This window comes from Lygodium microphyllum, chromosome 9 (genome assembly GCF_053477565.2).
Source record: "Lygodium microphyllum isolate KBCC chromosome 9, Lygodium_microphyllum_v1.1.10, whole genome shotgun sequence".
Lineage (NCBI taxonomy): Eukaryota > Viridiplantae > Streptophyta > Polypodiopsida > Schizaeales > Lygodiaceae > Lygodium > Lygodium microphyllum.
The window spans coordinates 164,767,217-164,784,716 of NC_141143.1; the positions used below are offsets into that span (position 1 = coordinate 164,767,217).

At 65.3% G+C, this 17,500-nt stretch overlaps 2 pseudogenes; both read left to right on the forward strand.

The window, feature by feature from the left end:
- Nucleotides 1–1,698, forward strand: part of LOC148031843 (25S ribosomal RNA) — a 3,144-nt pseudogene extending 1,446 nt beyond the window's left edge.
- A 749-nt stretch (nt 1,699–2,447) lies between these two features.
- On the forward strand, nt 2,448–2,566 carry LOC148031844 (5S ribosomal RNA; annotated as a pseudogene).
- The last annotated feature ends 14,934 nt before the right edge of the window (nt 2,567–17,500 follow it).

Genomic DNA, 17,500 nt, shown 5'->3' on the forward strand with positions numbered 1-17,500 from the left:
ATCTTGGTGGTAGTAGCAAATATTCGAATGAGAACTTTGAAGACCCAAGTGGAGAAAGGTTCCATGTGAACAACAATTGGACATGGGTTAGTCGATCCTAAGAGATGGGGCAGTCCTGTGTCAAGGGTGCAATGCGCGCCACTCATTGAAAGGGAATCGGGTTAATATTCTCGAACCGGGACGTGGCGGTGGACGACAACGTGACCGAATCCGGAGACGTCGGCGCGGGCCCCGGGAAGAGTTCTCTTTTCTTTTTAACAGCCCGCCCACCTTGAAATTGGATCACCCAGAGATAGGGTCCAACGGCTGGTAAAGCACGGCACGTCTCGCGGTGTCCGATGCGCCCCCGGCGGCCCGTGAAAATCTAGAGGAGTGAATGCCAATCACGCTCAGTCGTACTCATAACCACATCAGGTCTCCAAGGTGAACAGCCTCTGGTCGATAGAACAATGTAGGTAAGGGAAGTCGGCAAAACGGATCTGTAACTTCGGGAAAAGGATTGGCTCTAAGGGCTGGGTCTAGGGGTCTGCTTCTTGACCTCGGAGGCTGTTGAGGGTCTGCCCGAGCTGCCCCAGCGGCGAGGGCGGACCTCCGCGTGCTGATCGGGTGACAGGGGCAGAACATCGTCCCTCGCGGGGCGGCCCTCCCTAGGCGGTGAACAACCGTCTCAGAACTGGTACAGACAAGGGGAATCTGACTGTTTAATTAAAACAAAGCATTGCAATGGTCCCTGTGGATGTTGACGCAATGTGATTTTTGCCCAGTGCTCTGAATGTCAAAGTGAAGAAATTCAACCAAGCGCGGGTAAACGGCGGGAGTAACTATGACTCTCTTAAGGTAGCCAAATCTTCGTCATCTAATTAGTGATGCACTCGCGTGCCGATCCAGGCGGAAGACATTGTCAGGTGGGGAGTTTGGCTGGGGCGGCACATCTGTTAAAAGATAACGTAGGTGTCCTAAGATGAGCTCAACGAGAACAAAAATATCGTGTGGAACAAAAGGGTAAAAGCTCATTTGATTTTGATTTTCAATACGAATACAAACTGTGAAAGCATGGCCTATCGATCCTTTAGTGTTTCGGAATTTGAAGCTAGAGGTGTCAGAAAAGTTACCACAGGGATAACTGGCTTGTGGCAGCCAAGCATTCATAGCGACGTTGCTTTTTGATCCTTCGATGTCGGCTCTTCCTATCATTGCGAAGCAGAATTCGCCAAGTGTTGGATTGTTCACCCACCAATAGGGAACGTGAGTTGGGTTTAGACCGTCGTGAGATAGGTTAGTTTTATCCTACTAATGAGCGGTGCCGCAATAGTAATTCAACTTAGTATGAGAGGAACCATTGATTCACATAATTGGTCATTGCGCTTGGTTGAAAAGCCAGTGGCGCGAAGCTACCATGTGTAGGATTATGACTGAACGCCTCTAAGTCAGAATCCATGCTAGACGCGGCGCTCTCTACCTCCCCGGTTGTTACCTGACTGATAGTAGGGGCGCTCGTGCGTCCCCGACAGCATGTGTCGAGAGTCTCCCTCGACGTGCCGGAAGTGGTCGCCTCTAAGACTCTGAATGGAAATTACAAATGATCGAGGAGATGAATCCTTTGCAGATGACTTAAATATGTGGCCGGGTATTGTAAGTGGCAGAGTAGCCTTCCTACTACGATCCACTGAGATTCAGCCCGCCGCCGCACCGATTTGTCCCCCTTCCGCTCGGTTCGACGGGGTTTTCTTGGCCTTGGCCCTCATGTGCGCCCCCAACTCCTCGCGCACATCGTGCACTTGATCTAGCCTAGCTCGTGCGGGTGGTTCGATTGCCTTCTCTTCGCATTCCCTGCCTTGGCTCGCTTGCGTGAGTGCGGTTTTTGTTGCTCATCTCGCCTCATCGGCATCCATTGCATTTCAAGTTCGCCCACCATGGCATGGATTCTATGACTCGGATCTTCTGTGCGTCACCTCCACGTGCGTGGGGTTCTCTTCTTCACGTGGACATGCGCCCTCCGCGACGTGGATTCTATGACCTGATCTTTTCTACCTCGTTGCCTTTATGTGCGCGAGGTTCTCTTCGCATGGATGCTCGCCCACACTGTCATCAAGGGTACCCAATCGCATTCCAAGTTCATCCATGGCACGGATCCTATGACTCGAATCTCATGTGCGCAGGGTTTAGTGCTTGCGTGGACACGGGTCCTCGTGGTATGAGTGGCATGCCCCCCTCTCCCCCATCGCCTTGTGGCATGCTGTGGGCACGTGTCCTCCATGGCACGTATTCTGCGTATTGATCTTTTCTACGTCGTCACCTATGTGTGCACGGGGTGCTCTTCAAGTGGATGCTTGCCCTTCATGTTAGAAATGCACGCGACGGCGGCATTCAATCTTCTATGCATCCCTTGAGCTCTCTCGTGCCACTTTCCGAGTATACAAGAGCTCTTTGGAATTCCATTGTGTTTGTGGTGTGGTCATACAAGCGCTAATACACCGGATCCCATCAGAACTCCACAATTAAGCGCGCTTGGGCCAGTACAGTACTGGGATGGGTGACCTCCCGGGAAGTCCTGGTGCTGCACGCTTTTGCATGCTTGTTTTGAGAAAGTGGCATGGAAATCCCCTCGGATCACGTCTTGACTCTCCAACGCTGACATCGTGGTAGGAAACCCCCTCGCCTTGCCATGACGCGGCACCTCCTCTCCTCGTCGCGATTGTCTTCACGTACGTCGTGCCTGGTCCCTCCCTCTGCCTCGCTTTCACGTGATACCCCCTCCTCACGATGCAAGGTTTTTTGGGAGCGGAGGGTCTGCCATGTTGTGGGGGGGTTTGGTGGAGCGGGGTTTTCCGAGGAGGGAGGCATGCCATGTTGCGCGGGCGGGTTGTTGGAGCGGGGATTTCTGAGGAGGGAGGGTGTGCCATGTCACGGGGGGGGTTGGGTGGTGCCATGTCGTGGGGGGGTTTTTTGAGGAGGTCCGTCGGGGGGTGGGTGGTTCCATGTCACGCGAGGGGGTTGTGTGCAGTGGGGTGTGTGTGTCATGTCATTGCGGAGCGGGATTTCTGAGGAGGGAGGGTGTGCCATGTCGTGGGGGGGTGAGGTTACATGCCATGGGTCGAGCCGGGTTTTTCGAGGTGGGGTGTGCGGGGTGGGGTGGGTCGAGCGGGGTTTTTGGAGGGGGGGTGCGGTGGCGTGGGGGGGGTGTGCCCTGTCGTGGGGGGGAGGGGGTTGATGCGGGGTGGGGTGGGTCAAGCGGGGTTTTTGGAGGCGTGGTGGGGTCGTGTGGATGGAGCGCGGATTTTCGAGGTGGGGTGCGGGGGGGATGCACTGTGTCGAGGGGGCGTGCGGTGGGGTGGGGGGGGCTGTGCCGTGTCGGGGGCGTGACACGGGGTGTGGTGGGTGGAGCGGGGTTTTTTGAGGCGCGGTGGGGTGGTGTGGATGGAGCGGGTTTTTCGAGGTGGGGTGCGGGGGGGCGTCCTTGGGGTGCTGTGGGGTGGGGGGTGAAGCGGGGTGGGGTGGGTCGAGCAGGGTTTTCGGAGGCCTGGTGGGGTGGTGTGGAGGGAGCGGGGTTTTTCGAGGTTGGAGGTGGGGGGGCGTTGTGGGGGGGTGCAGTGGCGTGGGGGGGTGTGCCGTGTCATGGGGGGGTGACGCGGGGTGGGGTGGGTCGAGCGGGGTTTCTCGAGGTGGGCTGCCGGGGGGGAATGCATCGCGTCGTGGGGGGGTGTGGTGGGGTGCGGGGGGTGTGCCGTGTCATGCGGGGCTGACGTGAGGTGGGGTGGGTCGAGCGGGGTTTTCAGAGGTGTGGAGGGAGTGGGGTTTTTTCAGGTGGGGTGCGGGGTGGCGTCGTGGGGGTGCAGTGGGGTGCGGGGGGTGTGCCGTGTCGTCGGGGGGTGACGCGGGGTGGGGTGGGTCGAGCGGGGTTTTCGAAGGCGTGGTGGGGTGGTGTGGAGGGAGGGGAGTTTTTTGAGATGGGGTGTGGGGGGGTGTTGTGGGGGGGTGCGGTGGGGTGGGTGGGTGTGTCGTGTCGTGGGGGGTGACACGGGGTGGGGTGGGTGGAGCGGGGTTTTTCGAGGTGGGGTGGAGGTGGGGGATGCGCCGCGTCGTGGGGGGTGCGGTGGGGTGTGGGGCGTGTGCTGTGTTGTGGGGGCGCTGACGTGAGGTCGGGTGGGTCGAGCAAGGTTTTCGGAGGCGTGGTGGGGTGGTGTGGAGGGAGCGGGGTTTTTCGAGGTGGGATGTGGGGGGGCGTTGGGGGGGTGCGGTGGGGTGGGGGGGTGTGCCGTGTCATGGGGGGGTGACGCGGGGTGGGGTGGGTCGAGGAGGGTTTTTTGAGGTGGGGTGCGGGGGGGTATGCACCGCATCGTGGGTGGGTGCGGTGGGGTGTGGGGGGTGTGTCGTGTCGTGGGGGGGCTGACGCGAGGTGCGGTGTGTCGAGCGGGGTTTTTGGAGGCGTGGTGGGGTGGTGTGGATGGAGCGGGTTTTTCGAGGTGGGGTGCAGGGGGGATGCACCGCGTCGAGGGGGGTGCGGTAAGGTGGGGTGGGGGGCGATGTGCTGTGTCGCGGGGGGTGACGCGGGGTGGGGTGGGTCGAGCGGGGTTTTTGGAGGCGTGGTGGGGTGGCGTGGATGGAGTGGGGTTTTTTCGAGGTGGGGTGCGGGGGGCATCGTGGGGGGGTGCGGTGGGGTGGGGGGGTGCGCCGTGTCGTGGGGGGGTGACGCGGGGTGGGGTGGGTCGAGCGGGGTTTTCGAAGGTGTGGTGGGGTGGCGTGGATGGAGCGGGGTTTTTCGAGGTGGGGTGGGGGGGATGCACCGCGTGGAGGGAGGCTGCAGTGGGGTTGGGGGTGTGCCGTGTCGTGGGGGGGTCACGCGGGGTGGGGTGGGTCGAGCGGGATTTTTGGAGGCGTGGTGGGGTCGTGTGGATGGAGCACGGATTTTCGAGGTGGGGTGCGGGGGAGATGCGCTGTGTCGAGGGGGTGTGCGGTGGGGTGGGGGGGGGCTGTGCCGTGTCGGGGGCGTGACGCGAGGTTTGGTGGGTGGAGCGGGGTTTTTTGAGGCGTGGTGGGGTGGTGTGGATGGAGCGGTTTTTTCGAGGTGGGGTGCAGGGGGGCGTCGTGGGGGGTGCGGTGGGGTGGGGGGTGACGCGGGGTGGGGTGGGTTGAGCGAGGTTTTCGGAGGCCTGGTGGGGTGGTGTGGAGGGAGCGGGGTTTTTCGAGGTGGGATGCGGGGGGGCGTTGTGGGGGGGTGTAGTGGCGTGGGGGGGTGTGCCGTGTCATGGGGTGGGTGACGCGGGGTGGGGTGGGTCGAGTGGGGTTTCTCGAGGTGGGCTGCCGGGGGGGGAATGCGTCGCGTCGTGGGGGGGTGCGGTGGGGTGCGGGGGGTGTGCCGTGTCATGGGGGGCTGACGTGAGGTGGGGTGGGTCGAGCGGGGTTTTTAGAGGTGTGGAGGGAGTGGGGTTTTTTTAGGTGGGGTGCGGGGGGGCGTCGTAGGGGTGCAGTGGGGTGCGGGGGGTGTGCCGTGTCGTCGGGGGGTGATGCGGGGTGGGGTGGGTCGAGCGGGGTTTTCAAAGGCGTGGTGGGGTGGTGTGGAGGGAGGGGAGTTTTTTGAGGTGGGGTGTGCGGGGGCGTTGTGGGGGGGTGCGGTGGGGTGGGTGGGTGTGCCGTGTCGTGGGGGGTGACACGAGGTGGGGTGGGTGGAGCGGGGTTTTTCGAGGTGGGGTGCAGGTGGGGGATGCGCTGCGTTGTGCGGGGTGCGGTGGGGTGTGGGGGGTGTGCTGTGTCGTGGGGGTGTTGACGCGAGGTCGGGTGGGTCGAGCAAGGTTTTCGGAGGTGTGGTGGGGTGGTGTGGAGGGAGCGGGGTTTTTCGAGGTGGGATGCAGGGGGGCGTTGGGGGAGGGTGCGGTGGGGTGGGAGGGTGTGCCGTGTCATGGGGGGGTGACGCGGGGTGGGGTGGGTCGACCAGGGTTTCTTGAGGTGGGGTGTGGGGGGGTATGCGCCGCATCGTGGGTGGGTGCGGTGGGGTGTGGGGGGTGTGCCGTGTCGTGGGGGGGCTCACGCGAGGTGCGGTGGGTCGAGCGGGGTTTTTGGAGGCATGGTGGGGTGGTGTGGATGGAGCGGGTTTTTCGAGGTGGAGTGCGGGGGGGATGCACCACGTCGAGGGGGGTGCGGTGGGGTGGGGTGGGGGGCGATGTGCCGTGTCGCGGGGGGTGACGCGGGGTGGGGTGGGTCGAGCGGGGTTTTTGGAGGCGTGTTGGGGTGGCGTTGATGGAGCGGGGTTTTTTTGAGGTGGGGTACGGGGGGCGTCGTGGGGGGGTGCGGTGGGGTGGGGGGTGCGCCGTGTCATGGGGGAGTGATGCGGGGTGGGGTGGCGTGGATGGAGCGGGGTTTTTCAAGGTGGGGTGGGGGGGATGCACCGCGTCGAGGGGGGCTGCGGTGGGGTTGGGGGTGTGCCGTGTCGTGGGGGGGTCACGCGGGGTGGGGTGGGTCGAGCGGGGTTTTTGGAGGCGTGGTGGGGTGGCGTGGATGGAGCGGGGTTTTTCGAGGTGGGGTGTGGGGGGGATGCGCCGCGTCGAGGGGGGTGTGGTGGGGTGGGGTGGGGTGCGATTTGCCGTGTCGCGGGGTGTGACGCGGGGTGGGGTGGGTCGAGCGGGGTTTTTGGAGGCGTGGTGGGGTGGTGTGGAGGGAGCGGGGTTTTTCGAGGTGGGGTGCGGGGGGGCGTCGTGGGGGGTACGGTGGGGTGGGGGGTGCACCGTGTCGTGGGGGGGTGATGCGGGGTGGGGTGGGTCGAGCGGCGTTTTTCTAGGTGGGGTGGAGGGGGGGATGCGCCGCGTCATGGGGGGTGCGGTGGGGTGTGGGGGTTGTGCCGTGTCGTGCGGGCGCTGACGCGAGGTCCGGTGGGTCGAGCGGGGTTTTCGAAGGCATGGTGGGGTGGTGTGGAGGGAGTGGGGTTTTTTCGAGGTGGTGTATGGGGGCGCGTCATGGGGGGGTGCGGTGGGGTGGGGGGGTGCGCCATGTTGTGGGGGGGGTGACGCGGGGTGCGGTGGGTTGAGCGGGGTTTTAGAGGCGTGGTGGGGTGGTGTGGATGGAGCGGGGTTTTTCGAGTTGGGGTGGGGGGAGGGAGGATGCGCCGCATCGTGGGGGGTGCGGTGGGGTGGGGGGTGGTGCCGTGTCGTGGGGGGTGACATGGGGTGGGGTGGGTCGAGTGGGGTTTCGAGAGGCGTCATGGGGTGGTGTGGATGAAGCGGGGTTTTTTGAGGTGGGGTGCCATGACACGACATGACACGACGCACCCCCCATGACATCCCCCTCCCCCCGCCCCATGACATGACACCACACCATCTCGCAATGTGCCCCCCCTCAACACACACCACACCATGTCGCGAGCGCCCCCCATGACATGACACGCCTTGCCCCCCACCTCCAAAATTCGGTCCCCCCCTTCCCCCCTCAACACACACCACAACATGTCGCGATGCCCCCCCGCCCTATGACATGACACCACACCATGTCACGACGTGCTTCCCCTTCCCCCCCTCAACACACACCAGACCATGTCGCGACGCGTCCCCCCCATGACATCCCCCCCATGACATGACATGCCCTCCCCTCCACCTCCAAAATTCGGCCCCCCTTTCCCCCTCAACACACACCACAACATGTCGCCACGCCCCCCCGAACACACACCACACCATGTCGCAACGCGCCCTCCCCCCACCTCCAAAATTCGCCCCCCCTTCCCCCCTCAACACACACCACACCATGTCGCAACGTGCCGCCCCCTCCCCATGACATCCCCACCCCACCCCCCCCACCCATGACACGACATGATGTGACATGCCCCCCCATGACATCCCTCCCACCCCCCATGACACGACACGCCGTGACGCGCCCCCCCTCCCCCTTCCCCCCTCAACACACACCACACCATGTCGCCACGTGCCGCCCCCCCCATGACATCCTCACCCCACCCCCCCACCCATGACACGACACGACGTGACGCACCCCCCATGACATTCCCCCCACTCCCCATGACACGACATGATGCGACGCGCCCCCCCCATGACATCCCCCCTCCAATGGCATCCCCCCCTCCCCGCCCCCCCATGACATGACACGACGCGACGTGCCTCCCTCCCCTTAACACACACACCCACCCACCATGACGCCCCCCCCAATGCACACCACACCATGTCGCGATGCCCCCCCGCCCCATGACATGACATGACGCGACGTGCTCCCCTCCCCTTAACACACACACCCACCCCACCCATGACACACACACCACACCATGTCGCCCCCCCTTAACACACACACCCACCCACCATGACGCCCCCCCCAAGGCACACCACACCATGTCGCGATGCGCCCTCCCCCCCCACCTCCAAAATTCGCCCCCCCTTCCCCCCTCAACACACACCACAACATGTCGCGACGCCCCCCCCGCCCCCCACGGATGACACAACACGACACGACGGGACGCGCCCCCCTCCCCCTCCCCAACATAACATGACATCCCCCCTCCAAAATTCGGCCCGTCCCCCTTCCCCCCTCAACACACACCACACCATGTCATGATGCGCCACCCCCCTCCCCCACCCATGCCATCCCCACCCCACCCCCCGCGCCCCATGACATGACACGACTCGACGCCCCCCCCGTCCCCCCCCCACCTCCCCCCCATGACATCCCCACCCCACCCCCCCCCATGACCATGTCACAACGTGCCCCCCCTCCAAAATTTGGCACCTCCCCCTTCCCCCCTCAACACACACCACACCATGTCGCGACGTGCCGCCCCCCCTCCCCATGACATCTGCACCCCACCCCCCTCCCATGACCATGTCACAACGGGGCCCCCCTCCAAAATTGGGCGCCTCCCCCTTCCCCCCTCAACACACACCACACTATGTCGTGACGTGCCCCCCCCTCCCCATGACATCCCCACCCCACCCCCCCACCCATGACACGACACGATGCGACACGTCCCCCCCCAATGACATCCCCCCCACCCCCATGACACGAAACGACGTGACGCGCCCCCCCCTCCCCATGACATCCCCACCCCACCCACCCCCCCACCCATGACACCACACGGTGCGACATGCTCCCCCCATGACATCCCCCCACCCCCCACGACACGACGCGACGCGCCCCCCCGCCCCATGACATGACACGATGCGACGCCCTCCCCCCCGCCTCCCACGGATGACACGACACGACACGACGTGACGGGGCCCCTCCCCCTCCCCAACATAACATGACATCCCCCCCTCCAAAATTCGGCCCGTTCCCCTTCCCCCCTCAACACACGCCACACCATGTCGCGACGCGCCGCCCCCCCTCCCCCGCCATGCCATCCCCACCCCCCCGCCCCATGACATGACACGACGTGCTGGCCCCCCCGCCCCCCCATGCCATCCCCACCCCACCCCCCCGCCCCATGACATGACATGATGCGCCGCCCCCCCATGACCATGTCACGCACCACACCATGTTGCGACGTGCCGCCCCCCCTCCACATTGCATCCCCACCTCACCCCCCCACCCATGACACAACACGACGTGACATGCCCCCCCCATGACATCCCCCCCACCCCCAATGACACGACAAGACATGACGCAGTGCGAGGGGGCATCGTCGGGGTGTGCCGTGTCGTGGGGGGTGATGCGGGGTGGGGTGGGTCGAGCGGGGTTTTGGGAGGCATCGTGGGGTGGTGTGGAGGGGGGATGCGCGGCGTCGTGGGGGGGTGCGGTGGGGTGTGGGAGGTGTGCCGTGTCATGGGGGTGCTGACGCGAGGTCGGGTGGGTCGAGCGGGGTTTTCGGAGGAGTGGTGGGGTGGTGTGGAGGGAGCGGGTTTTTCGAGGTGGGATGCAGGGGGCGTTGTGGGGGGGTGCGGTGGGGTGGGGGGGTGTGCCGTGTCGTGGGGGGTGACGCGGGGTGGGGTGGGTCGAGCGGGGTTTTTGTAGGTGTGGTGGGGTGGTGTGGATGGAGCGGGGTTTTTCGAGGTGGGGTCAGAGGAGGGGGGGAGGCGCCGCATCATGGGGGGTGGGGTGGTGTGCCGTGTTGTGGGGAGTGACGCGGGGTGGGATGGGTCGAGCGGGGTTTCGGGAGGGGTCGTGGGGTGGTGTGGATGGAGCGGGGTTTTCGAGGTGGGGTGCGGGGGGGCATCGTGGGGGGTGCGGTGGGGTGGGGGGGTGTGCCGTGTCGTGGGGGTGACACGGGGTGGGGTGGGTCGAACAGGGTTTTCAGAGGCGTGGTGGGATGGTGTGGAGGGAGTTGGGTTTTTTGAGGTGGGGTGCGGGGGGCGTCGTGGGGGGGTGCGGTGCGGTGGGGGATGTGCCGTGTCGTGTGGGGGTGACGCCGGGCACGGTGGGTCGAGCGGGGTTTTTGGAGGCGTGGTGGGGTGGTGTGGATGGAGCGGGGTTTTTCGAGGTGGGGTGGGGGGGCGCCGCGTCGTGGGGGGGTGCGGTGGGGTGGGGGGTGTACCGTGTCGTGGGGGGTGATGCGGGGTGTCGCGATGCCCCCTCCCCCCCACCATGCCACGAAACGACGCGACGCGCCCCCTCCCCAACATAACGTGACAACCCCCCTCCCCCCCCATGACATCCCCCCCATGACACGACACGATGCGACCCGATGCGTCCCCCCCCATGACACGACACGACGCGATGTGTCTTCCCCATGACATCCCCCCTACCCCCCATGACACAACATGACGCGACGTGACGCGCCCCCCCATGACACGACATGACACGATGCGAGGCGCCCCCCCATGTTATCCCCCGCGCCCCATGACATGACACGTTGCCCCCTCAACACATACAACCCCATGTTGCGACGCGTCGCCCCCTCCCCCCCATGACATCCCCACCCCACCACCCTCCCCATGACACGACACGACGCGATGCGCCCCCCCATGACATCCCACCCCACCCCCTATGACACGACACAACACGAAGCACCCCCCCCATGACATCTCCCTCCCCCCACCCCATGACATGACACCACACCATGTCGCGACGCGCCCCCCCTTCCCCCCTCAACACACCACACCATGTTACGATGCGCCCCCCCCCCCAATGACATCCCCCCCATGATATGAAACGCCCTCCCCCCACCTCCAAAATTCGGCCCCCCCCTTTCCCCCTCAACACACACCACAACATGTCGCGACGCCCCCCCCCTTATGACATCCCCCCCATGACATGACACGCCCTCTCCCCCACCTCCAAAATTCGGCCCCCCCCTTCCCCCGTCTACACACACCACAACATGTCGCGACGCCCCCCCCATGATACGACAGGACGCGACGGCCCCCCCCAACACACACCACACCATGTCGCGATGCGCCCTCCCCCCACCTCCAAAATTTGCCCCCCCCTTCCCCCCTCAACACACAGCACACCATGTTGCGACGTGCCGCCCCCCCACCATGACATTCCCACCCCAGCCCCCCCACCCATAACACGACACGATGTGACGCGCCGCCCCCATGACATCCCCCCCACCCCCCCATGACACGACATGACGCGACGCGCCCCCCCATGATATGCCCACCCCACCCCCCCATGATATCCCCACCCCACCCCCCCCATGACACGACACGACGCGACGTGCCCCCCCATGACATCCCCCCCACCCTCGTGACACGACACGACGTGACGTGCCCCTCCCCCCCATGACATCCCCACCCCACCCCACCCACCCATGACATGACACGATGCGACGCGGCCCCCCCCATGACATCCCCACCCCACCCCCCCATGACACGACACGACGTGACGTGCCCCCCCCATGACATCCCCCCTACCCCCCATGACACGTCACGATGCGACGCGCCCCCCCCCATGACATCCCCACCCCACCCCACCCACCCATGACACGACACGATGCGAAGCGCCCCCCCATGACATCCCCACCCCACCCCCCCATGACACGACACGACGCGACGTGCCCCCCCTCCATAACATCCCCCCACCCCCCATGACACGACACGATGCGACGCACCCCCCATGACATCACCACCCCACCCCCCCACCCATGACACAACACGATGCGACAACCATGACACAACAGGACACGATGCACCGCGTCGAGGGGGGGTGCGGTGGGGTGGGGGGGTGTGTGGTGTCATGGGGGGGTGACACGGGGTGGGGTGGGTCGAGCGGGGTTTTTGGAGGCGTGGTGAGGTGGCGTGGATAGAGCGGGGTTTTTTCGAGGTGGGGTGCGGGGGGGCATCGTGGGGGGGTGCGGTGGGGTGGGGGGGTACGTTGTGTCCTGGGGGTGTGACGCGGGGTGGGGTGGGTCGAGAGGGGTTTCTGGAGGCGTGCGGGGGGGATCATGGGGGGGTGCGGTGGGGTGGCGGGGTGTGCCGTGTTGCGAGGGGGTGACGCGGGGTGCGGTGGGTCGAACCGCGTTTTTATAGGTGTGGTGGGGTGGTGTGGATGGAGCGGGGTTTTTTCGAGGTGGGGTGGGGGGAGGGGGGATGCGCCGCGTCGTGGGGGGTGCGGTGGGGTGGGGGGGTGTGCCGTGTCGTGGGGGGTGACGTGGGGTGGGGTGGGTCCAGTGGGGTTTCGAGAGGCATCATGGGGTGGTGTGGATGAAGCGGGGTTTTTTGAGGTGGGGTGCCATAACATGACATGACACGATGCACCCCCCCATGACATCCCCCTCCCCCTGCCCCATGACATGACACCACACCATGTCGCGACGCATCCCCCCCATGACATGACACGCCCTGCCCCCCACCTCCAAAATTCGGTTCCCCCCTTCCCCCCTCAACACACACCACAACATGTCGCGACGCCCCCCCGCCCTATGACATGACACCACACCATGTCACGACGTGCCCCCCCTTCCCCCCCTCAACACACACCACACCATGTCGCGACGCGCCCCCCCATGACATGACATGCCCTCCCCCCCACCTCCAAAATTCGGCCCCCCCTTCCCCCCTCAACACACACCACAACTTGTCGCGACGCCCCCCCCAACACACACCACACCATGTCGCGACGCGCCCTCCCCCCACCTCCAAAATTTGCCCCCCCTTCCCCCCTCAACACACACCACACCATGTCGCGACGTGCCGCCCCCCCACCATGACATCCCCACCCCACCCCCCCACCCATGACACGACATGACGCGACGCGCCCCCCCCCCCTTCCCCCCTCCACACACACCACACCATGTCACGATGTAACCCCCCCTCCCCATGACATCCCCACCCCACCCCCCCACCCATGACACGACAAGACGCGACGTGCCCCCCCATGACATCCCTCCTACCCCCCACGACACGACACGCCGCGACGCGCCCCCCCTCTTCCTTCCCCCCTCAACACACACCACACCATGTCACGACGTGCCGCCCCCCCCATGACATCCCCACCCCACCCCCCCACCCATGACACGACACGACGCGACGCGCCCCCCCCATGACATCCCCCCCACCCCCCATGACACGACACGATGCGACGCGCCCCCCCGATGACATCCCCCCTCCAATGGCATCCCCCCTTCCCCGGCCCCACATGACATGACACGACGCGACGTGCCCCCCTCCCCTTAACACACACACCCACCCACCATGACGCCCCCCCCCAATCCACACCACATCATGTGGCGATGCCCCCCCGCCCCATGACATGACACGACGCGACGTGCTCCCTCCCCTTAACACACACACCCACCCCACCCATGACACACACACCACACCATGTCGCCCCCCCTTCACACACACACCCATCCACCATGATACCCCCCCCAACGCACACCACACCATGTCGCGATGCGCCCTCCCCCCCACCTCCAAAAATCGACCCCCCCTTCCCCCCTCAACACACACCACAACATGTCGCGATGCCCCCCCCGCCCCCCACGGATGACACAACACGACACGATGTGACGCGCCCCCTCTCCCTCTCCCTCCCCAACATAACATGACATCCCCCCCTCCAAAATTCGGCCCGTCCCCCTTCCCCCCTCAACACACACCACACCACGTCGCGACGCGCCGACCCCCCTCCCCCACCCATGCCATCCCCACCCCATCCCTCGCGCCCCATGACATGACATGACTCGACGCCCCCCCCCCCCCGTCCCCCCCCAAAACCCCCCCCATGACATCCCCACCCCACCCCCCCCATGACCATGTCACAACGGGCCCCCCCTCCAAAATTTGGCACCTCCCCCTTCCCACCTCAACACACACCACACCATGTCGCGAAGTGTCACCCCCCCTCCCCATGACATCCGCACCCCACCCCCCCTCCCATGACCATGTCACGACGGCCCGCCCTCCAAAATTGGGCGCCTCCCCCTTCCCCCCTCAACACACACCACACCATGTTGCGACGTGCCGCCCCCCACTCCCCATGACATCCCCACCCCACCCCCCCACCCCCATAACACTAAACGATGCACGTGCCCCCCCTCCCCATGACATCCCCACCCCACCCACGCCCACCCATGACATGATACGATGCGACATGCGTCCCCCCATGACATCCCCCCACCCCCACGACATGACGCGACTCGGCCCCCCCCTCGGCCCATGACATGACACGATGCGACGCCCTCCCCCCCACCTCCTAGGGATGACACGACACGACACGACGTGACGCGGCCCCTCCCCCTCCCCAACATAACATGACATCCCCCCCTCCAAAATTCGGCCCGTCCCCCTTCCATGATACGATGCGACACGCCCCCCCATGACATCCCCCCCAATGGGATCCCCCCTCCCCGCCCCCCCCATGACATGACACGACGCGACGTGCCCCCCTCCCCTTAACACACACACCCACCCACCGTGATCCCCCCCCCCGCCCCATGGCATGACACGACGCGACATGCTCCCCTCCCCTTAACACACACACCCACCCACCATGATGCCCCCTCAAAAATTCCGCCCCCCCACCCATGATACGACACGACGCGACGCGCCCCCCCATGATACGAATGATGCAATGCACCCCCCCCATGACATCCCCCCCAATGGGATCCCCCCCTCCCCACCCCCCCTCATGACATGACATGACGCGACGTGCCCCCCTCCCCTTAACACACACACCCACCCACCGTGATCCCCCCCCGCCCCATGACATGACACGATGCAACGTGCTCCCCTCCCCTTAACACACACACCTACCCACATGACGCCCCCTCAAAAATTCTGCCCCCCCACCCCTCAAAAATTCGGCCCCCCCTTCAAAATTCGGTCCCCCCCCACCTCCCCCCTTCCCCCCCCCCAAAATTCGGCCCCCCTCACCATGACATCCCCCCCCACCCCCTCCCCCACCCATAACACCAAACGACGTGACGCGCCCCCCCCATGACATCCTCCCCACCCCCCAATGACAAGACATGACGCGATGAGCCCCCCCTCCCCCTTCCCCCCTCCACACACACCACACCATGTCGCGACGTGCCGCCCTCCCCATGACATCCCCACCCCACCCCCCCACCCATGACACAACACGACACGACGTGCCCCCCCCATGACATCCCCCCACCACCCATGACATGACACGACGCGACGGGCCTCCCCCCCATGACATCCCCACCCCACCCTCCCCCCACCCATGACATGACACGACGCGATGCGCCCCCCCATGACATGACACGACACGATGCCCCCACCCCCTCCCCCTTCCCTCCTCAACACACACCACACCATGTCGCGACGTGCCGCCCCCCCTCCCTATGACATCCCCACCCCACCCCCCCCCATCCATGACATCCCCCCCACCCCCCATGACATCCCCCCCACCCCCCATGACACGACACGATGAGACGCGCCCCCCCATGACACGACATGACGCGATGCGACACGCCCCCCATGACACGACATGACGCGATGCACCCCCCCTCCCCCTTCCCCCCTCAACACACACCACACCATGTCGCGACGTGCCGCGCCCCCCCTCCCCATGACATCCCCCCCCACCCCCCCCACCCCCATGACATAACACGATGCGACGTGCCCCCCCCCCCCCCCATGACATTCCCCCAAATGGGATCCCCCCCCTCCCTGCCCCCCCATGACATGACACGACGCGACCTGCCCCCGTCCCCTTAACACACACACCCACCCACCACAATCCCTCCCCCCTCCCCCCCAACACACACCACACCATGTCGCGACGTCCCCCCTCCCCCCCCCCGCCCCATGACATGACACGACGCAACGTGCTCCCCTCCCCTTAACACACACACCCACCCACCATGACGACCCCTCAAAAATTCGGCCCCCCCCCGAACACACACCACACCACACCACCCCTCCCCCCCCTCCAAAATTCGGCCCCCTCCCATGACATCCCCCCACCCCCCCCACCCATGACACGACACGACACGACGTGCCCCCCCATGACATCCCCCCCACCCCCCATGACACGACACGACGCGATGCGCCTCCCCCCCATGACATCCCCACCCCACCCCCCCCACCCATGACATGACATGACGCGACGCGTCCCCCTCCCCCTTACCTCCTCAACACAGACCACACCATGTCGCGACGTGCCGCCCCCCTCCCCATGACATCCCCACCCCACCCCCCCCCATCCATGACACGACACGACGCGACGCGCCCCCCCCCCCCCCCCCCCCATGACATCCCCCCCCACCCCCCATGACATGCCATGACGCGACGTGCCCCCCTCCCCTTAACACACACACCCACCCACCGCAATGCGCCCCCCCCAACACACACCACACCATGTTGCGACGCCCCCCTCCCCCCCCGCCCCATGACATGACATGACGTGACGTGCCCCCCTTCCCTTAACACACACACCTACCCACCATGATGCCCCCTCAAAAATTCTTCCCCCCCCTTTCCCCCCCCCCCCCCCCCAACACACACCACACCACACCACCCCTCCCCCCCCTCCAAAATTCGGCCCCCCACCCCCCCTCCAAAATTCGGCCCCCCCCCTTTCAAAATTCGGGCCCCCCCCCCTCTCAACACACACCACACCACACCACCCCACCCCTCCCCCTCCCCCCTCCAAAATTCGCCCCCCCCCTTCTCAATACACACAACCCCACCCCTCCCCCCCCCTCAAAAATTCGGCCCCCCTCCTTCAAAATTCGGCCCCCCCCCTCCCCCTCCCCCTCCCCCCCACCCTTCAAAATTCGCCCCCCCCCCCCCACCCCTCCAAAATTTGGCGCCCCCTTCCCCCCTCAACACGCCATGTTGCGACGCGCCCTTCCCCCCCCCCCCCCCCCCCAAGAAATTTCGGGCTTTGTAGGTATGCCTTGCCGTTGGAGCCGAAAACACCTATGAGGGTAGTGGTGCTTGCTCCATCGAAACACTCCTTGGAGATCCAAGGGAGGGTGAGGTGAGGCGTATGGTCCCCGCATCCGTCTTGTCCACGAGGAGTGTCTCGTGAGCAAATGCCATGTACCCCCCACCGAACGGTTAGGCTCAAGCGACTTGTGGTGATCCTTGCGAGGACATCGCGTCATGGTGGTCAACATGTGCCCACAAGGCCGTGAGAAGTGAAGTGCGGTGCCTTGAAC